Genomic DNA, 23,422 nt, shown 5'->3' with positions numbered 1-23,422 from the left:
GACAGGGAGGCCATTCATGGGGTCGCAGAGTCAGACACGACTGAGCGACTGAACTGAACTGAATAGGTGCAAAGTATTCAGTGTCTTGTTTTGAAGAACTAGGCAGTTTGGAGTCAGAAAAGCTGAGACATTAATGAATGATAAATTTTCTGGGAAGGCTACATTTCCTAGTCTGGTGAAGTTCTGAGCAAGCTATTCTGTTTATAGAAACTTATGTTAGTTTCAGTTACCCAAACCAATTAATTCTCCTTATTCTTTAAGACAGTTTAGTTCCATTTTCTGTTTTTCATAAACAAATCAATCCAACTCTTAAAAAACCATGTTCAATGTGCAATATAACTATGGATACAGACACTTTCTGGAGAAGTACCATCATTTCCAGATATAGATTCTACTATGATTACAGGTATAACTTCCATGAAGAGATCTTGTTCAATTCCTCTATAACTAGATAATTCATATATTTTGTTTTATATAAAACTTTGCAAGATTTCATGTGGTTTTAAATGCTTGATTGTATTATCTTTGTTAATATGGTCTAATTAATGTATCAAGTGTAAAAACAAACATTATTGTTTTTAAAAACATTTCCATTATTATTATCTTTAAGTTTGTTGATGTAGGTAACTTGTTCATTGCAGTAACATTAAAAATGGGCAGTATAATACATCAAATACTATAAATATTTACTACAGTACATCAAATATTTTGAAAGGGGCTATAATATTGTGTAAGAGAGAAGAATTAAAATATTGTTTTGCTCAAATAACCATAAAGAGCTAAAAAATGTAAAAGTCCACTTTAATACTAAAGCAATTTAAGATTTTAAGCAAATGGATTGTTTATAGGAACATTAAGATTCAAGTTATTTTGTTCATAGGCAGTTGAAGGCAGAGAGCTTTCTGTTGTTGTTGTTAGCTAATAATTATTCCGGACCTTTTGAAAATTTTTGTTTTGTCAGAAACTAGAAGAAAAACTAAAACTGTACATAGGCAAAGGACATTGGATCAGAAAAAGTATTTTTTTTCAATAAAAGGATGATTGTATATGCAAAGAATAGTCATTCCCAGCCTTGATTTCTAAAGTGCTCACTATCTCAGTCATAAAGTAGAGGAGCAGTGACATTAAGGACCAAAGCTGTTTTCAACAGATTCTTAGTAAGATCACCTTACTGGAATTGTAATGTGAAGAGACCATGACATACACAAGAGTTCAAGATTCAGTTTCTGTGTTAAAAGAAAATGAAATGGTCTTTTTAATATTTTGCAATGGATTAGGATTTTAAGCCCTAACAGTGTTCCCTATTTTTAATGTTCACTTTTTTATAAAATCAATATACTTCAAAATTAAAAAAAAAATTAAGATTTTATATTTTTATTAATTCTTATAGAATTGTTACTTTTTCTCTACAAAATGTGAAATGTATAATACTTCAAAATATGAGCTCAATAAACAAATGTATTTAGTGATAAACTAAAATTAGCAAGTGTATTTACATTAAAGCCTGAAGCAATAAAAATGCATGTACTAAATAATAAAAGTCTGATATAATTTTTAATTTTGAAAAATATAAATATTTAAAAACATGGAACATAAGATAAAATGCTAAAATGCCTCCATATTTAACTTGGTGACGTATGGTATATTTCAAGGAAACTGCTACAGTTTTAAAGATACATAACCTAGCAGGTTCACATTTGTAGGAAGAGTTGGTGAAATCAGGTCATACTTAAAAGATGCAATGCATTGAATACAGGACAGAAGATCCATTTATTTAGCTATACTAGTGATTGGGGCAGATCACCAATGTGATGTCTTGCTGAGTGAAATGAGTGTGAAAACATTACAGATTAGTGAACTGCTCAGGCTTCAATTTTTTAAGTGTGGCTTTGGAAACAATTAAAAATGTGTCTTTTAATAGCAACTGCATATTTTAAATAATGTGTACCTAGGAAACAGAGTTGGTGATGGACAGGGAGTCCTGGCATGCTGCGATTCATGGGGTCGCAAAAAAGTCGGACACGACTGAGCGACTGAACTGAACTGAACTGAGGAAACAGATATAAAATAACATCTGAAAAGTTAAAAGGACTATTTAAAGCAAATAAAAATACATTTTCCATTTATAAAAATAGTAGAATTAGAATATGACAATAATACCAAAAAAGCAGTGTGTTGAGGGGGAGGGGGATAGAGAAGGAAAGCATGATGATATAAGGTTTTTAACCTATGTGTGAAGTACATTAATATTATAGGAAGGTAGCCTCTGACAAGCTAAATATGTATTTTATATACATTATTTTGAGCCTCAGAACTATTACTATTTGGGGCTGGAAAACCACTGTTGTTGAGGACTGTCCTATACATTGTAGGATGTCTAATAGCATCTCTGAGTGGCCCCTAGATGCAAGTTCAGTTCAGTTTTCAGTTCAGTCACTCAATTCTGTCCATGGATGGTTGCACGCCAGGCTTCCCTGTCCATCACCAACTCCCAGAGCTTGCTCAAACTCATGTCTATGGAGTCAGTGATGCCATCCAACCATCTCATCCTTTGTCGTCCCCTTCTCCTCCTGCCTTCAATCTTTCTCAACTCTTTTTCAAGGAATCAGTTCTTCCCATGAGGTGGCCAAGGTATTGGAGCTTCAGCTTCAGCATCAGTCCTTCCAGTAAATATTCAGGACTGATATCCTTTAGGATTGACTGGTTTGATCTCCTTGCAGTCCAAGAGACTCTCAAGAGTCTTCTCCAACAGCACAGTTCAAAAGCATCAATCCTTTGGTGCTCAGCTTATACTCCATCACATCCATACATGACTACTGGAAAAACCATAGCTTTGACTAGACAAACCTTTGTTGGCAAAGTAATGTCTCTGCTTCTTAAATGCTGTCTAGGTTGGTCATAGCTTTTCTTCCAAGGAGCAAGTGTCTTTTACTTTCATGGCTACAGCCACCATCTGCAGTGATCTGGGGGCCCCCCAAAATAAAGTCTATCACTGTTTCCATTGTTTCTCTATCTGCTTGCCATGAATTGATGGACCTGGATGCCATGATCTTAGTTTTTTGAATGGTGAGTTTTAAGCCAGCTTTTTCACTCTACTCTTTCACTGACTTCAAGAGGCTCTTTAGTTCCTCTTTGCTTTCTGCCATAGGGTAGTGTTATCTGCATTTCTGAGATTATTGATATTTCTCCCAGCAATCTTGATTCCAGTTTGTGCTTCATCTAGCCCAGCATTTCACCATGATATACTCTGGATATAAGTTAAATAAATAGGATGGCAATATACAACCTTGACATACTCCTTTCCCAATTTGGAACCGATCTGTTCCATGTCCAGTTTTAACTGTTGCTTCTTGACTTGCAAACAGGTTTCTCAGGAGGCAGGTCAGGTGGTCTGGTATTCCCATCTCTTTAAGAATTTTCCACAGTTTGTTGTGATCCACACAGTCAAAGGCTTTGGCATAGTCAGCAAAGCAGAAGTAGATGTTTTTCTGGAACTCTATGGCTTTTTCTATGATCCAATGGATGTTGGCAGTTTGATCTCTGCTTTTTCTAAATCCAGCTTGAACATCTGGAAGTTCTCAGTTCATGTACTGGTGAAGGCTAGCTTGGAGAATTTTGAGCATTACTTTACTAGCATGTGAGATTATTGCAATTGTGCAGTAGTTTGAACATTCTTTGTCATTGCCTTTCTTTGGGATTGGAATGAAAACTGACCTTTTCCAGTACTGTGGTGACTGCTGAGTTTTCCAAATTTGCTGACATATTGAGTGCAGCACTTTCACAGCATCATCTTTTAGATGCAAGTAGCACTCCTTTAACTGTGAAACTAAAGTGTCTTCAGGCATTTCCAAATGTCCCCTATTTCAAAAGTTGGGAACTATTGTCTTAAATAAACAAAGAAAACACTAGAAATCAGTGTAATAGTAAATCAGTAAATTTGATAAAACTATCTTTAACTAAATAATTAGTTAATCCAAAAGAAACCAGGAAAATAGAAAAATACATGACAAGAGCAGATGAATCAAATAGAAAACAAAATCACTCAAGCTAAAAGCTCAGGTGTCATCTTAGATTTCTCCCAAGATTTCTACTCCCACCTGCTATGATCACTAAATTTTTCATATTCTTTTTCCTTAACATCTCTACTTTCCATTTTCTTCTCTGTATTTACAAAGCTTTGTTTACCTTCAGGTCTTTCATTAGGATGATTTCATTAGAACCTTATTCCAATCCAGTCTTCCCTTTGCACTGCTGCCAGAGATAGCTGGCTATATTATTCCCCTGCTTAAGGTGCTTCAATGTCTTTTGATTTTCTACAGCAAGAGATGAAACCCCTTAAAACAACATACACAGTCTCAACAATGTGTCCTCCCTACTTCTCCAAGCTTATATGTATCTAGTGACCACATTCATTATTATATTCCTTTCTCTAGTCCAGAGAGTCACAGTCTTTGCTCTTGCAACTGGGAATTACCATCCACAGCAAGATTACTTCAGATCTTGATTATATTTAAGCTACGCTGTATGTCTACATTATCATATCTCACCTTTCAGCTAATGAAAACCTATCCTGCTTTCAGGTTTTAACCTTTATTTGAAATCTCTCTTTATCCTCATATGAGGATCCTCATCCATTTGCCATGATTATAGCTCATTAATCTATTTCATCAACTGTAACACTTTATTATACCTACTTTGTCTATATTTGTGTTGATCTTTGTCTATTTCACAATCGTGTCTTCTCCCTTATATTTTTATCTCCATTGCTTGGCATGGCAACTACTGTTTAAAGCATGATTGGTACAAGTTTAGTATACACAGAAAAACAGTAAAATATGGTGTGGAAGAAGAAACAAAAGAATGCTACATTTCAGCACAAAGAAATGTCTCATTTCTCTCTTTTCTGTTTGATGATATTCCAGAATATATTTTAACTACAGAATAAATGAAAATTGCCTATAAAAGGAAGCCCATACTAATGTGGCTAGTCTAATTCAGAGAAAACGTTTCTTATATTTGGAGCACCACAGACACAGATGCATGCCAAATATCTAGAGTGTAGCCAGTCCAGTGAAAGGAGTGAGAAGGGAGGATAGAATAAGAAGGCTAAAAACAGCAACAAAGCAGTGATGTTATAGAAGTGAATAAGCAAACAATGCTTAATAAAAGTGGGGGCATGTATGGTTAATCCTATTGTATTATTGAATTGACCTCAAGCCATAAATGTTGGCGATTTTTTCATCAGCATAATATAGCCTCTAGGCCCCATGCTGAGAATCGTTCTCCATTGTTGAGAGACAGATGACATCAGTTCTGCCCCGATACATGTCTGGTCAGTGTCACAGCTTGCAGATGCTATGTAGCAGTTCCACATTTTTCAACATACCATGAGAAAATCTGACCCGTCACTTCTTGGTCAAATCTTGCTTAATCATATATAATTTTAAATGTTAAGTGACAAATCAGGAGAATTTTCTTTGGTCAAAAGATGAGAGTGCTACAAAATGGCTAAAGTCAGTGTAATTTTGATGATCTTTAAAATATGACTTAAGATTAACCTTTGAGGTATTTTTACATTTGTTTCATACTGCTGAATTTATATAATAAATTTTTTAATACTTTCAGATTCAGATTAAGCTATGAAGACTAAAGGTTAGTTAAGATTTAAGAGATAGTCTTCATTGGAATATTTTTAAAAGAAATGCAGCTTTGTTATATATGTTAGGTTAGACACCAAAAGTGTTTTTAATTAATATCAAGACTTCCCAAATGAATAGATTAAATTAATTATTTATAATCATAGTGTTATTTTATTTATAAGTATAAAATAATCATATTATAAGCATTTTAAAACTATGGATAAAACTTTTCTTATTCTCATCGCAGCCCTGCTTACTCCACAAACTGATATGTAATGATGACTTCCTTAAAAAACCATTTTATTTTTCCAGTAGGGGTAATGTTAACAAAATGGTGAAAAGAGACAATGAACTGACCAACACAATCTTACATACACACAATTAATAAACAATAAAGTACCCTGAAGTAAAGATATCCCAGTAGTCAAAATTCTGCTCAAGAAATGTTACATTATCAGCAACATAGACCATAGAGTCCCATGCAGTCACTATCTCTTCTTCTCCCCAAAGGTAAGTACTATCCTAATTTTTAACACCACCATTTTTAAATTTTATCACCATAAAACCTCACATGTGGGAGATAATAAATATTTGTCCTAAAACCATAATTTAGATTTGTCTGCTTTTGAACCTAATATAAATGCAATTGTGCAGTATGTATGTTTGTGAGATTCCTCTATGCTGAGGTGTATCTCTGTAGTTCATTCCTTATATATTAATATATATATTATGTTGTATATATAATTGTTTTGTAGACTCAGTTTTTAGGTTTGCAGTAAAATTGAGAGGATAATATAGCGATTTCCCATACATCCCCTTCCTCCACACATGCATAGTTTCCCTGATTATCAACACCCCCTACCAGAATGGTGCATTTGCTACAACTGATGAACTACATTGTGTATCATAATCACCTAAAGTCTATAGTTTACATCAGGTTTCATTCTTAGTGTTGTACATTTTATGGGTTTGGATAAATGTGTAATGACATCAATCCACCAGTATAGAGTCATACAGTATATTTTTACTGCTCTAAAAATCCACTATGCTACACCTGTTCATCCCCCTACTACACCCTACCCCCTGGAAACCTCTGAACTTTTTATTGTCTTCATAGTTTTGTCTTTTCCAATTCATACAATTGGAATCACACAAATATATAGTCTTTTCAGATTGTCTTATTTTCATTTAGTAATATGTATTTAAAAATAAGATTCCTCCTTGCTTTTTCATGACTTGATAGCTCTTTTTTCTTTAGCACTGCATAACATTCTATTGTCTGGATGTACCACAGTTTATCTTTCCATATAATGGAGGATATCTTAGTTATTTCCAAGTCTTAGTAATTGTGAATAAAGCTGCTAAAGACATCTTTGTGTAGCAAATCACTTTTTACAAGATAAATTATTCTATCTCTGTCTCAAATATTCCCAATAATAAATCAAGTTCATGATTAATGAGTATGGATATAATACAGAGGAAAGAGGAATCATTGGGTTAGAGGGTCACATAATGACATCATATAGTTTTAATTTTCAGTGATCTCTGTGCTAAGGAGTTATCAGTCATAGGAACTGATATGATGATCCAAAGATCAGGATATGTATTGACTAGTCAAAAATACTTTTCTAAATTATGACTCAGTGTTTTATCTCAAGGGACTAAGAGGGCATTTATATTAGGTATTTATTTACAGAGTCTCCTGCTTATAGTATTAAATTCCATAATGACAACTGTAAGACAAGGATCACATAATTATCTTTAAGCCAGGAAAATATTTTGTAGCCCAGGGCAGTAGGAGAATATTGATTCATTTGAGAACAATGGCTACCAGCACTGTTAATCTCTTTTATATTACGCTGCAAAAGCCTTATCTAATAATAATATATACCACAGAATTTTTGTTAAGTGCCAGCTGATCCTTTGTTGTAGCAAGTATAAAGAAAATGAATTTTTAAGTTTTACGAATTCCCTGTGATATTCTTTTGCAAACTTAAATAAATCCTGTTCCTGTAGTTATGTAAATGGTGTTACTTTCTTCTGTTCTTCTTCAGAAGCTAAGATTACTAAAAATATGTAGTGCCAGACCATAGAGAATTAAATCTGATAGCATATGTTGGTGGAGCCAGGAATTATTAAAACAGACACAGTATGTAGTATGTTGAGAGACAAAAGTGGCTTAATTATTAGTTATGCTGTTTCAACCTTCACAGTTGGCTTTTCAGGACTAATGCATTAAAGAAGCCATGCCAAAGAAGAGAATTTTTTTTTTTTTTTTTGCTTATTGTGGTTTAGGTGACATCTTGGTTGAAGACAGAAATATGAATGAGAAAGCCAAAGTGAATTAATTAGACTAGCTGGAGATTTGTTCTTGGCCTAAACAGGTGATTTTTTCAAACTTGGCTGCACATCAAATTCAGCTGAGAAACTTTAGCTGCTATCGAAGCCTGGGTTCCACGCCCAGGTACTCTGATTTTATTGGTCTCAAGCGTAGCCTCAGTTTCCTGTTTCTAATGTACAGTCTGATTGAGAACTACTGACCCAGTTAGGTAACAGAAAGGAGCATGGATTTTCAAGAGTCAGAATACACCCAGTTAGGGCTTCAGCTGTAAGTATAATTTATGAGGGTCAATAAAACCTGATGAGGCTCAGCCTTCGAAACAGCCGTCAAGAGAATAAAATAAAATTATTCGTGTGAAAACTGATGGCCTAGAATTTGACATGTAATGGGCATTAATAAATATTTTTTTATTCTTTTCTGCATCATCCCTCTACATCATGGCCCGTTAAAGAATAGGAGACCAAATATAGCAGTCACTATTTATTGTTTATATGCTGTATCTATTTTCTTTATATTCTAGTTCTGGTTCAGAGGACATTGCTGGGTCATATGAGCGATGAAGAAATTAGTAAACATGTTATTCTTCTACCTCATCCACGTCAGTGCCTGACTTATTGCTTCCTGTTCATTTTTCAGATCTCCATTTGAATGTTAGCTCCTCTGGAAAGACTTTCCTAACTGCTGCCCCTACCCCAACCTAGGCTGGATTCCAGTACGTCCCACCTACCTGATGTTGGTAATGAATCTGTAGAATTTACTGTTGTATCTCTCAAAGCCCATAGTACCATTTAATAATTTTAACTGAATGAATAAATGAAAGAATTTAAGATACCATAATGTTATAACAATGAGTACAAGGCAATATTTAGCTGAGTATCAAATAGATGGTTGTGATATTAACATAATTTTAAAGAATATGAAATGCTTTTATATGAGCAATTTTATCTAATTCTTTCATCTATTTTTTCCCATTTAGGTTTTCCAAAAACATTTTTTGACTGTCCACTGTCTTATGACAAATGCTGATCTAAGTATTGAAGATATAGACGTTAACAAGACCCACAGTGTCTTAGTTCTCTTTGATCTCAAAATCTAGTCAATATAGACAGGAAAAAAAAAGTAAACATCATAGTACTATTTCAGTAGTAGTAAACGTTCCAAAGTAAAGGATGTGAAAGAAAGTGGTGTCGGTATGTGTGTCAGGGACATTGCTTAAGGAGGTCTTCTCTCAGAAACAAACAGCAGGTAGGGATCCAAAAGACATCAATGAGATGGCCATGTTAAGTTTGGTGGGTGGAAAAGTACAGCTCAGTGGAACTGAAAGTGTAAATTCCCCAAGATGTGTCTGAGTTGCTGTGTTCTATGAACAGTGAAAATCTCATGTAACTATATCAAAAGCTAGGAGAGAAGGGTGGGAACTGAAATTGAGGATAGTCTAGACAACTAGAGACCAACCCACTACAGCCTCATATGTCATGGAGAGAAGTTTGTTCTTCATTCTAAATATGACAGGAAGTTATTGGCATATTAAAGATTCTAGAAGCTATCAAGTTTATATTTAAATCTGTCAGATTTACATTTAAAAAAACACTTGGATGACTCTGAGAATGGAATCGGCAGTGAGGGGGAGTATTGGTAAAGAATGGGGAATATATGAGCACCAGACTGGAGGCACTGCCATCATCCATGCAAGTGATGATGGCAAATCTTCCTAAGGAGCAGCCATTAGCAGACAGAAATAATACATTTTGGATTCACAGTAAGCAATGCTCTCTGGTGGATGGGGTGTTGGTTGGGGTGGTATTAGTTGCATATGAACAGTTCAGCTCTATCCCTTGTGATGGGGGCTTCATGTTTGGGTAAGACTAGGTCCTTCCCCTGCATCCTTGGAGACTTAAAAAACACAGGGCTCAGGCAGTGATTCCTAATCACTCCTCCTGAGGACAGCCTTGTGATTGTCAGGAAAAACTTTGCTTAGATTAAGAATCTCAACAGTTCTATAAAGGATGATTAGGGTTTAGAAAGTAGTGTGCTAAAGCATGAAGGTAGAGAAGAAAACAACTTGTAAAAATTGGAGAGACACTGAGTATATCAGTTTGTGTGGATCAAAGATTCCTGTAGGGGAATAGTGAAAGATATATATGAAAAACAAATGTGGGTTTATTTTATGGAGAACCATGTATGTCATACTAGAGTTCATGCTTTATGGCTTTATGAAACTCAGGCTTTTTTTCAAAAAAAATCTTGTGATAACATACCAAGGAGATTGATGTAATAGTGTCCAATAATGACAGAGTTGGCGAAAGCCTGAAAGCAAGGAGACTATGTAAATATCATTCAAGGAGGATTATTTATCCATCCATGTGAATGTCCATTTGTTCACTTAACATTAATTGTGCACCTGCTGTATGCTAAAAACAATGGACGCTTCTCTTATCTAAAAGTGGAATCAAATATGTTCTGAAAAAGCTGTAGCTGGACACACTCCTAAAGAGAGGTTAAAATATAAAGCTCTTAAATCACCAAAGAAAAATATCTGGAATAGCAGCTTGCTTTTATTAGTCTGATTCTCTGATATGATTCATAGCTCTAAAGTGTGTTTGCCACATGAGATTGATTATTTCCAAGGATAGATTTTTGAATATCTCCCTGTAAAATTAATTGAATATTTTATATACTCACAAATGTGTGTTTTGAAGGCCTCCCAATTGGGAGAAGGCAGTGACACCCCACTCCAGTACTCTTGCCTGGAAAATCCCATGGATGGAGGAGCCTGGTGGGCTGCAGTCCATGGGGTTGCCAAGAGTCAGACACGACTGAGCAACTTCACCTTCACTTTTCCCTTTCATGCATTGGAGAAGGAAATGGCACCTCACTCCAGTGTTCTTGCCTGGAGAATCCCAGGGATGGGGGAGCCTGATGGGCTGCCGTCTATGGGGTCACACAGAGTCAGACACGACTGAAGCAACTTAGCAGCAGCAGCAGCAGCAATTCATGAATATTAAAATAGCCAGATATTCAGCCAGATATAACTTAAATAAAACTATTATTGTATTTTATAATATTGGTACACCTCATTCCATGCACTTTAAATGTTTTACATATAGAAAAATTAGTTGTTATAAAACTAAACAATACCACTTACCATTGGATGTTGCACTCATCTAGGCCCTTTTAAATTTATATATGGAAAAAATATATAAAACTAAAGCACAAGTCTTTTCCTCATTTTAGATTACACGATATCTTGTATGGATTTTTGTTGGGTGGAACTTTTATATAATATAAATAATATATAATATAATATATAATAATATAATATATAACAATAATATATAAAAGCTCAGCCCAACTGTATTTTATAATATCATCCGTGACAAAAGGAGGCATAGAGGGAGCACAATAAAGTAAGTATTGAGTATATGATAGGAATTTGAAAACAAGGTAAAAATATCTGATTTTCCAGCCTTAAGAAAAGAACAGTGGCAAAAGATTGAAGGAAGATATAGTAAATCCAATGGGAAAAAACAAACAAATGAAAACAGGATAATAGGAGGCAGTGGTGAAAGCAACTACCGGCCACAGCACTGGTGGTTTGCAAGGAACAGCACAGTTGGAGGCTGGCTCCAGCTTCTCATTTCTTCACAAAATGTTTCGGTTCCAAGACTGGGACCTCTTTCTCTGAACACATGCTTTAATTTTATATAAATGTCAATGTTAAAATAAAGAGCTTGAAAAACCAGTTAGATATCACATTTTCATCAGTTGTAGGAAGTGAGTTTTACCTATACTTCTAGGCTAGAATAGATTGTCATCACATATTAGCAGAAAAAAAAAAATTTAAATACTCCTGAGAAAACCACATATCAGTATTTACATAGTGGGAGAAACTCCCCTGTCAACTCCCAAATGTTGATTTTTTTTGCAATGAATTTTACTGAACCTCTATATTTTTATAACTATGCTTTGAATCCATTACAACCCAACAATACTTATATTGGGTTATTTATGTTATCTTAGAGAGTAGAATGTAACTTCAAGCTTTAATTACTCATGTGAGTTAAATAAATTTTTCAGAAATGAAAGATATTTCATAAATTCATTAGACAGAAATGAACAGAGTTATAGCTACAATAGGTGCTTGGGAGTTTGCTGTCAATGAGTACTTTCTTCACATCATGTTTTTGAAACCTACATTCTGTTTTCAAAGTATTATTTGTGTTAGAAAATAAATTGATAATATCTTATTTTCTTCTAGAGAACTTTAGAAACTTTCTATGAAATGTGAAAAATGTGTATATGGTTCTTGTCTCTAAAGAATTTTAATAAAGTAAATTATTGAATAAAATTTCAGATGATTACATTAAAACAAGTAAAACTGCATAATACAAAATTCTTTATTACGAACCATATTAGTTAATGAATAATGTTACAACAGATTTAAAATAAAGAACATTTAATCAAGGTATAGCTTGGCTTTAAAGCTCATTTAATAAGCAATTACTTCTGTTTCACTGAAAACCAGTAGGCTGTGTCTTAAGTTAATTTCCATGTGAGGCAAAGCAAATGCCATGAGGTCTTTCTTTAAACATAGACAAAGTAAACCCAATCAAAATCAACACAGTTCACCACTATGAGATGCATGAATTTTTAAATGAATTAGTTTGCTTTCAAATAAACTTGAATAAAGATCCTGAAGTTATGCTCAGCAGTCAATTAATGCACCTCCATTTAGTCCAGTCTCTTTAAAAAACAAAGGCTATTAGAATGTAGGTATATTTTTATAGAATAGCTAAGGTTTATCAGTTACTCAGCTGAGAACTTTGAATATCTTTTCTGTATAGAATATCATAATGCATTAAATTGTTCATGTGACAAAACTCTATGTAAAAATAAATTAATTGATGACATTCTATTTATTCTGACCTTATTTACTCTGATTTTAGAAAATAATGATGAATTATTTAGTTCAATTGATAGCTCAGAGGTATTAACAGTTACTAGCAGAGCTTGTATAACAGATGAGAATAACAACTTTTGAGCAACAATTGAAAAAAATTAGTAACCTAATATCTGAAACTATATTTACATTATTTTACTTCTATGACATCTAACTTTTAGACAGAAGGCTAGTGTGCCTAGAGAGGAATGAGCTAGAGCTTTCTGAAAATTATAGGACAAATTATAGAATTTTGATTTAATTTTAAGAAAAGGGCAAACCATTGAAATGTTTTAAGCAGAGGTGAATTCTTTACATGTGTGTTTTGAGAAGGTAATCCTGGCTATAAGATAATTCTGGAGAATTTATTAATGGGAGTCCATATTAGAAGTAGGCACAAAATTTAGGATAGAATGCCTATGAAAAGAGAAAGGTTACTTATTTAAGGATATCTGTACAGTTGGAAGAGAGAATTGTACAAGGTTAGTGCCTTGATCCTGGACTTCCCAGCCTCCAGATAATGAAAAATGTATATTTAGCAAGTAAAATCAATAGGATTTGGTGATGGTTGCATATGGAAGTAAAGGCTGACCCAAAGTGTCTGATATATTTAACTAGCAAAATTATATGCCATTAATTAAGAAAGTAAGCACTGAGAGAATGCTGAGTACAGGAAAGGTTTTGTAGACTGTTGTAAGTTCATTTTTGGAAAAATCAGGTTCAAAATATATCCTGGGGCAGGGGATATCACAAAACATAGTAGAATAGAAATCACCAATTCTGAGTTGGTCTAGAGTAGATAAAGAAAGTCTAAATTGGAAATACAGATTGTGATTCATCTGTTACTATGATATGAATGTTTGTGTCTCCCCCAAAATTATATGTTGAAATCCTAACTTCCAAAGAAGATGGTACTAGGAGGTGGGTCCTTTGAAGGTGTGTAATGCCTTGGATGTTGGACTGTGAAGAAAGTTGAGCGCCAAAGAATTGATGCTTTTGAACTGTGGTGTTGGCGAAGACTCTTGAGAGTCCCTTGGACTGCCAGGAGATCCAAGCGATCCATTCTAAAGGAGATCAGTCCTGGGTGTTCATTGGTAGGACTGATGCTGAAGCTGAAACTCCAATACTTTGACCACCTCATACTAAGAGTTGACTCATTGGAAAAGACCCTGATGCTGGGAGGGATTGGGGGCAGGAGAAGGGGATGACAGAGGATGAGATGGCTGGATGGCATCATCGACTCGATGGATATGATTTTGAGTGAACTCCGGGAGTTGGTGATGGACAGGGAAGCCTGGCGTGCTGCGATTCATGGGGTCATGAAGAGTCGGACACGACTGAGTGACTGAACTGAACTGAACTGAATGCCTTGGAAAAGATGATCAAGAGAAATTCTCTAGCCTATTCTATGTAGGGACAGAGTGAGAAGGTGCCAGCTATGAACAGGGAGAGAGCCTTCACCGGAGTTCAGTTATGCTAGTGCCTTGGTGCTGGACGTCCCACCTTCCAGAATTATTAAAAATACAGATCAGTTGTTTATAAGCTACCCAGTCTATGGTATTTTATTAGATCAGCCTGAATGGATAGGAAATACATATAGGGGGCAACTGAAGCCAAAGACATGATGATATTAACTCAGAAAACAAAACAGAAGGGACAGAAAAAGAACAGAATTTAAACTGAGTCTTAATTGGGACCTAAATTTAATGGTATCAAAAAGCTCATATTCTAGAAGGAAGGAAGAAATACACACACACATACAAAACTATTAAAATATACATTGTTAATGGCCCTAATAGTCTAAATTCTTTCTTTGAGGTCCAGGAAAAAGCATATGATTGGTGTTAACAAGGAGTTCTGGTCAGTGGGATATAAGAAAACACACAGATATCCAAGAGCAATTCATACAAGAAAAACTGAGATTATTTTTGTGAAAATATAATCTAATCTCAAATGAAAGAAAGGTTGAAGCTTCTCATATAGGATGTAGCACAACCTGTGACAAGTGGACACAAAGTAAAGGGGGAAAGGTGGAAGATATGAAATGCTTCAGGACACAGTCTGCCAATAAAATGCTTGCAGTTTGGGCGCATAAAGAAATCGGAAGATAATGAAAATATACACATCATTCTTTGGAAGCTCAGAGAACATAGTTTCTAACTCCCTCTAATGAAATCATTGAGTCTTCGTAGACTAGGTAGCATTTGTTAATAGGAATTTTCAATGTGAACAAAGGAAGAACAATTTTTTTTAATTAGAAAATGTTTTTGATATAAATTATTTTAGGAAATATATACAAAAATATTTTTCTCCCCATTATCCACGAGATGAAATATCTGAAGAGAGAGAATACATAGAACAAATTCTACGGAAAGGAAAAGTGATGGCAGAGGTGAGGGTGAGGTGGAGGATGAAAGGTAAGGAGAGAACCACTGCAACAGAGGGTTGAGTGTGGACAAAATTTGTCACCAAACTTTCACAGAGGAGAGCGTAGGAAAAGAGGATGATTAGAAATTGACCTATGAAGACTAGAATTTAAGAATAGTCATGTTTCATTGTGAAGAATATGATGTTATTGAGAGAAGAAGTAAATGTGTGGGATTGTTTGGGGAATCTAAGTAGAATAGTGATTTGTGTACCAGGAAAGTGAAAGTATTAGTTTTTCAGTCGTGTCCCACCCTTTGAGATCCCATGGACTGTACTCCTCCAGGCTCTTCTGTCCACGGGATTTTCCAGGCAAGAATACTGGAGTGGGTTGCCATTCCCTTCTCCAGAGGATCGTCCCAACCCAGGGATCAAACCTGGGTCTCCTGCATTGCAGGCAGATTTTTTACCATCTGAGCCACAAGGGAAGCCCTTTGTTTACCATGGATGTTTCTAAACAGCAAAAGTGCCTATTAAATTTTCTGTGCTGTGTGTAGCCTTTGACCTATATATGAATGTGTTTTATATATGGCGTTACAGCAATATACACAATACATATTGTATACTGAGTTGGCCAAAAAGGTTTATTGAACTTTCTTGGCTAACCCAATAATATGTGTGTGTGTGTGTGTGTGTGTATCTATCTATCTATCTATCTATCTATATAATAACATGAAATACCTTGTGTCTTATAAAGGTAGCTAAGGAATGGCTGATATCTGTCTACCAGCATAAATACTTGAGTGGGTTGTTCAGTGACTCAGTCATGTCCAACTTTTTGTAACTCCATGGACTGCAGCAAACCAGGCTTCCCTGTCCTACAACATCTCCTGGAGCCAGCTCAAACTCATGTCCATTAAGCTGGTGATCCCATCCATACATCTCCTGCTCTTTTGTCCACTTCCCCTGCCTTGAATCTTTCCCAGCATCAGGGTCTTTCCTTTGACTCAGCTCTTCACATCATGTGGCCAAGGTACTGAAGCTTCAGTTTCATCAGTCCTTCCAATGAATATTCGGGAGTGATTTACTTTAGGATTGACTGGTTTGATCTCCTTGCAGCCCAAGGGACTCTCAAGAGTCTTCTCCAACACCACAGTGCAAAAGAATCAATTCTTCAGTGCTCAGCCTTCTTTATGGTCCAACTCTCACATTCATACGTGATGACTGGAAAAACCATAGCTTCCACCATACATACCTTAGTCAACAAAGTAATGTCTCTGCTTTTAAATATGCTGTCTAGGTTGATCATAGCATTTCTTCCAAGGAGCAAGCATCTTTTAATTTCATGGCTGCAGTCACCATCTGCAGTGATTTTGGAGACAAAAAAAAAAAAATCTGTCACTGTCTCCATTGTTTCCCCATCTGTTTGCCATGAAGTGATGGGACCAGATGCCATGATCTTAGTTTTTTGAATGTTGAGTTTTAATCAATTTTTTCACTCTCCTCTTTTACCTTCATCAAGAGGCTCTTTAATTCCTCTTCACTTTCTGCCATAAGGGTAGTGTCATCTACATAGAGGTTATTGATATTTCTTCCAGCAATATTGATTTGAGCTTGTGCTTCATCCAGTCTGGCATTTTGCATGATGCACTCTGCACATAAGTTAAAAAGCATGGTGACAATACACAGCCTTGATGTACTCCTTTCCCAATTTAGAATCCATCCATTGTTCCATGTCTGGTTCTAACTGTTGCTTCTTGACCTTCATACAGATTTCTCAGGAGTCAGGTCAGATGGTCTAGTATTCCCATCTCTTGAAGAATTTTCCACATTTTGTTGTGATCCACACAGTCAAAGGCTTTAGCACAGTTAATGAAGCAGAAGTAGATGTTTTTCTGGAATTCTCTCGCTTTTTCTGTGACCCAGCAGATGCTGGCAATTTGATTTCTAGTTCCTTTGCCTTTTCTAAATCCAGTTTGAAAATCTGGAAGTTCTAGGTTCATGTACTGTTGAAGCCTAGCTTGGAGAATTTTGAGCATTACTTGGCTAGCATGTGAAATGAATGCAATTGTACGGTGGTTTGAACATTCTTTGGTACTGCCTTTCTTTGGTATTGACGTGAACACTGACCTTTTCCAGGTAATTGAACATGTACTACACTATTTTAAACTATTGTTTGTTTTTGAGGAAATCATATTATTCAGAAAAAACAAAGTCTTAAAGCAGCGTATACAAGAAGGCAAACATACTGAAGCGGGTTGCCATTTCCTTCTCCAGGGGATTTTCCCAACCCAGGGATAGAACCTGCATTTCCTGTACTGGCAGGAGGATTCTTTATCACTGAGCCACCAGCGAAGTTAATTAAAATAATACAATCCACCATTTATTGAGCAATTACTATGTTCCAAGCACTATGCTGAGAATTTTATATCTGTTATCCACTTTAATCCTTATATCCCTGGTTTTATCATTTTGTCATTCCCATTTATAGATGCCAAAACTGACTGACCCAATCATGTGAGCAAGATCTCTGCATCCTGAATGACAGAGCGATGTTTCTAACTACTGGTGTATTAGAAATAAAAGTTTTTGACCCAAACCACTCCCTAGGTTTAACCTGGTAATGATTTATTTTAACTTTGCAAACCAAATCTAACAGGTTGATAAAAAAAAAAAAAAAAACTACCTTTGCTTCTTTTTATGTTTCTTGAATTTAGCCCAAGAGCAACTGGGCTTCCCAGGGTTCAGCCTAGGCAGACTTTACACTATTCCCTGCCCCACAGCACACACTCAAAGGGAAACACATAAATACATACACAAAAGCATATACCTGACTCCTAAAACTTTAATGGAGATATATATTTTTAATGAAATTTCTATGATACAGTGGAAAAGAGTGGACATCATAAAAATCCTCTTTAAATGCCAGACTTCCACCATGGTTCCTTTCACAGGATGACTCTTGTAATAATCTTTCTACTTACACTCTATCTTTCCCTTCTAAAATTTTTTCTAGTCCCTCTCTCTCTCCTCCCTTTTCTAAGTATAACCATGACAGTTCAGGCTTTTCCTCCTACAATTAGAGCTCTCTGGAAAGTTCTATTCTTTTTTCTATACTCATGTACTTGCAGTTCATCTACCAATGGACCTAGCTAAAAAAACTCATTTTCTTTAAGGTTTAGCCTGCTGTGGGTTGAGGAAATAATCTAATATTTATTTTCAGTCATTGAAAATTTTGGATTATATATGTATAATGTGATGGCTGGTGGCTCAGTGATAAAGAATCCTCCTGCCAGTACAGGAAATGCAGGTTCTATCCCTGGGTTGGGAAAATCCCCTGGAGAAGGAAATGGCAACCCGCTTCAGTATGTTTGCCTGGGAAATCCATGGAGAAGAAACTGGTGGGTTACAGTTCATGGGGTCACAAAAGAGTGGAGCATGACTTAGCGACTAACAACAACATATATAAGGCAGTCATTAAACTTACTTTATGAACATTTTTGAATGCTTGTAAATACTTATGTTATTCTAGAAGTAACTAGAAATATGAAATAATACGTAAATTGTAACACCGAATTTTATTTATGGATTAAGTGCTAAATCATGTATTCCAAATTTGAAAACAATACACACAATGTATTTTTTACTTGTGATTTGGAAAAGCATGAGTTAATAATTTGTACTGCTTTTGTAAGAAAAATACTAAACTTAAATTGGACTTCCTTTTCAGAAATTCATGTCTGTTATTTCTTTATTCACAGAAACATATCTTGTGAATAAATTGTTAGCTCTATGTTCTTATTTACAATATCTTTACCATATTGATTTTTTAGGACACTACATTGAAGACTTAAGTCTACAGCAATTCATTATAGAAGTGTAGATATTTATTGCAAGTAAATACAAAATCTGCCTGATTTGCTATATTTTACACTTATAGAAAGGGCCAGGAAGAAATAGGGAAGGCCTATCATAGAATCATTGATTTAATTATTAATGTGAGAAACTTTAGAAGAAGTTGAAGTTTAAAAACTATATGTTATTGGTAATTAGCACCACTTATTTCAGAAATTATACTGATAAAAATAAAGGAGCAAAAATTAAAATTTGCTGAGTGTAAACCTTTTAAAGAGGCTCTTAATTTTTGTTTCCTCTGCTTGAAATTGAAGTGAAATAATGAAACAGCATTTTGAGGCAATTCCGAATGGGACCACAGAACTAAATGTGCTAGAAAAGCAGAGAATTTTTGCACAGATGGTCTGCCATGAAACTTGCCAAATTCACCCAATACACAGGAGTTCTGGGAAAGGTTTTTCTGCCAACAGGCAATATAGTGCCTTTCAAATTTGGATGGCCAAAACCAAAGTCTGAGGACATCATATTATGAAACTGCTTCTCTCTGAGGAAGATCATAAATAACAAGAACATTATATTATATAGTTATGATGAAAAACCGTTTCAGATCCAAATCACTGGACTGAAAATGTAGCCTTAATAGTGCTCTTGCAGCCTCTCTTGCTCCGCTCCAATCTCTTCTCAGCAGTAGAGCCAGAACGATCTGTTTAAAATGCAAATCTCATTTTGTCACTGCCCTGCAGAAAACTGTTCAATGGCTTCCTTTTGTTCTTGGGAGAAAACCCCAACTACTTGACATGTTGCAGTCCTGCATCGTGTAACTGTCTTGTTCATTCTGACCGCAGACCACACTGTTCTGTAGCTCTTCTTGACCCAGACCTAGTAACCTCATTCTGGCCCATAGGCATTTACTGTTTCCTATTCATGGAGGTTCTTTCCAGACCTCCAGATCAATTCACTTCTGATCTTTTCCTAGTTAACTGGAGGTCATACCAAATGGTTTGTTTTGTTTCCAGGAAAATTTTCTCCGATAAATTCCCATCTCCCCCTACTAGATCAGATTGCCTTGTTCATGGACTCTCATATAGTACAAGTGAAAGTGAAGTCACTCAGTCATTTCTGACTCTGTGACCCCATGGACTGTAGCCCACCAGGCACCTCTGTCCATGGAATTTTTCAGGCAAGAATACTGGAGTAGGTTGCCATTTCCTTCTCCAGGGGATCTTCCTGAACCAGGGATCAAACCCGGGTCTACCGCATTGAAGGTGGCTTTTTTGACCACTGCGCCACCTGGGAAGAAGCCCATTATATACTTTAAAAGGGAAAATTCTATGTTATATGTAGTGTATTTCAGTAAGGCTGTTACTAAAACAAAAACAAAAAACAATGTTCTAATGTAGCAATTAAAGAGAAAAAATATTCAGCTGTCAGTAGCAATGGTTTATTTTCTATATTTTTGATGCTGTTGAATAAACAAACAAACAAGCAAATCTTGACTTTGGTAAGGAGAGACTTTGTTCTAAAAGTCTATTGTAGTGGGGGAAGGAGAACTATTGTGATGGGTTTCCTTGATGGCTCAGATGGTAAAAAATCTGCTGCAATGCAGGAGACCTGGGTTCAGGCCATGGAATGGGAAGATTCCCTGGAGAAAGGAATGGCAACCCACTCCAGTATTCTTGCCTGGAGAATTCCCTGAACAGAGGAACCTGATGGGCTACAGTCCATGGGGTCACAAAGAGTTGAACGTGACTGAGCAGCTAATACTATTGCAATAGGGAGGACATGCCCACTCAGGAGAGCTCTAAGTATCTCAAAGTCAGGCAGAAAGGGCTTTTATAGGGAGGAATACATGTGGCTAGAAATAACTAGGTGTGGAGGATTAGTAGGTGACATGGTGGGACAGTTGACCAGGAAATGTCTTTCCTTGTGGTCAGCTGGTTCCCAGGAGGAGCAGTGAAGGGGAGGTTGTTCAGTATTCTAATGATTTATTATGCTCAAGGATGGGCCAGAGTTTAGGATCCTGAGGGACATGCTGAAGCATGACTAAAGGTGGATCAATTTAAATTAGGGAACATTTAATCCAGACTAGTTGGCAAGGATACACAGTTCAGCTAATCGTTTATGGAACAGTGACTGGGATTTGGAGAGTCTAATTTTGGCCTTGCCATTGGTAAACAAGAGGAACAATATTATCTAAGTCACATAGAGAGGAGTGATTCTTTGCAGTAATTGTTTCCTGGGACACAAAGCAATGGGATATTTCTATTTCTTCTTCTTTTTTCCTTTTTTATTTATTTGACTGCACAGGGTCTTAGTTGCAGCAGGCAGGATCTTTAGTTGTAGCATATGGGATCTAGTTTCCTGACCAGGGGTTGAACCCTGGCCCCTGCTTTGGAAGCATGGAGTCCTAACCCATGAACCACCCGGGAAGTTCCCACTGGGAGATTTTTTCTTAACCATCACTTTTTTCCAGGAGTATGTGGTTCAGGTAAGCTTCAAGACTGTCAATACCTGTTAATTACAATTCCCCCAAGCATCCTGTATCCTGTATCATTACCATATTTCTAAATTCCATATATATGTGTTAGTATGATGCTTGGGGCTGGTGCACTGGGATGACCCAGAGAGATGATATGGGGAGAGAGGTGGGGGTGGGGGGCAGTTCAGGATTGGGAACTCATGTACACCCGTGGCGGATTCATGTCAATGTATGGCAAAACCAATACAGAATTGTAAAGTAAAATAAAAAATAAAAAGAATTCCCCCAAAGGCTGTTTTTGGTTACGTTTATGAATACTATGGTTAGTGAAGAAAGTGAAATGCAATAGACCCAAAATCAAATTAAACCAGTAAATTTTTCCCGCCCTATGCATAATTAGCATGAATATCTATAGCAGATGGGAAGGCTGAGGAGGAGGCTCAGGTTTGTAGCACAAGAATTTTCTGTTTGAAATATTGTTGCTTTATTGTAAAATATCAAAGTTCACAAATTTATTATTGCTTTGGGAAGCATTGCTGTGGACATCTTGATAGAGAGGGTTAGAACATAGTTTTGGCAATAATTGTAGGGAGTATTAAATATTTTATGAGAAATACATTAGTGTAAATCACAGTTTTTAAAAGTGAAACATGAATCACTACCCAAAGAATTGGACTTCAGTGCAAGAAATCCTGATTTATCTGCAATGTTGATACTGTATATGTAAATGCCACTTCTCAGAAGCATAAAACTCTGAGTAAAATATATTGGTTAGTGTTAGCAGTATAATATATATTTTTCAGACTATGATAGTTTCATTAATCATATACTTTAAGAATTTTAAGCTTACTTTTTATGAGCATTGCATTACATGTGGCATTGATATGCATGTGTAATTTATCACTTGGCAAGCAAATTATCTTACACTATTTTATGTGCTTGATATATTGATTTTCAGTTGTGATAGATCATTTTAAGATTTCATGGCTTTACTCATGGTGATTTATCCACAGAATCACATAGACTGTGGGGCAAGCTGGTGCAGCCCTTTGAACACTTTCTATCAGCTAAAAATAGAGTTGTTAACTGGAATTCTTAACCCCAACAGGGAAACATATTTAGCAAGTTGAAAGAAATAACTTTCATCTAAGATCTAATTAGTTGTTGAATAAGTGCCCATAAAAAATAGTTGCAGTGTCTTTCTTCCATATGCTAATCTTATAACCTATTTTTTAAATCAATAAGCAATGAAGTATACAGTCAAAGAAAGAGAAAGATGTCATCAGTTTGCTTGAAAGGTCTGTCTTCTATGACCGCTGATTGTCTTTTAATCCTTATCAGCTCAAACATGCACATTTGCATTCACTAGAATTATTACTTGCTTTGAACAGAGTTCTAAGGAGAGAAAAATATGCAGTGCTCAAACATCAAATATGTGATGGCCACTGGGAAAGATACTCCATAGGGGAACCCGATAAAGTGAAAGGAGTATTTTTGGAATACTTCCTAGAATTTGTAATAAATAATATTAAAGCCACCTTGCAAAAAATATGTCATCTTGTCACTGGTCCCAAGGTACTTAAATCACAGGAGTAATTGAAGTAATGTATGCCAAGAGGTTTCCTCTGTACTCTCCTTTCTTATACTCCACTGAAATTGTCATTTTCTCCTTCTTTTCCTCCTCTTTGTTTGTATTGTTACTGTTGTTATTGTTTATAAATATTGCTCCTCACTTTGGTTTCCTAGAGACTAAGAAGGCTTGTTCTTAACTTCCATAAAGTTTCTGCTTAAATATGTGTTTCTGT

Source organism: Oryx dammah, unplaced genomic scaffold (assembly GCF_014754425.2).
Source record: "Oryx dammah isolate SB20612 unplaced genomic scaffold, SCBI_Odam_1.1 HiC_scaffold_26, whole genome shotgun sequence".
In the NCBI taxonomy this organism is placed as follows: Eukaryota; Metazoa; Chordata; class Mammalia; order Artiodactyla; family Bovidae; genus Oryx; species Oryx dammah.
Note: the sequence above shows the minus strand (reverse complement) of the source record.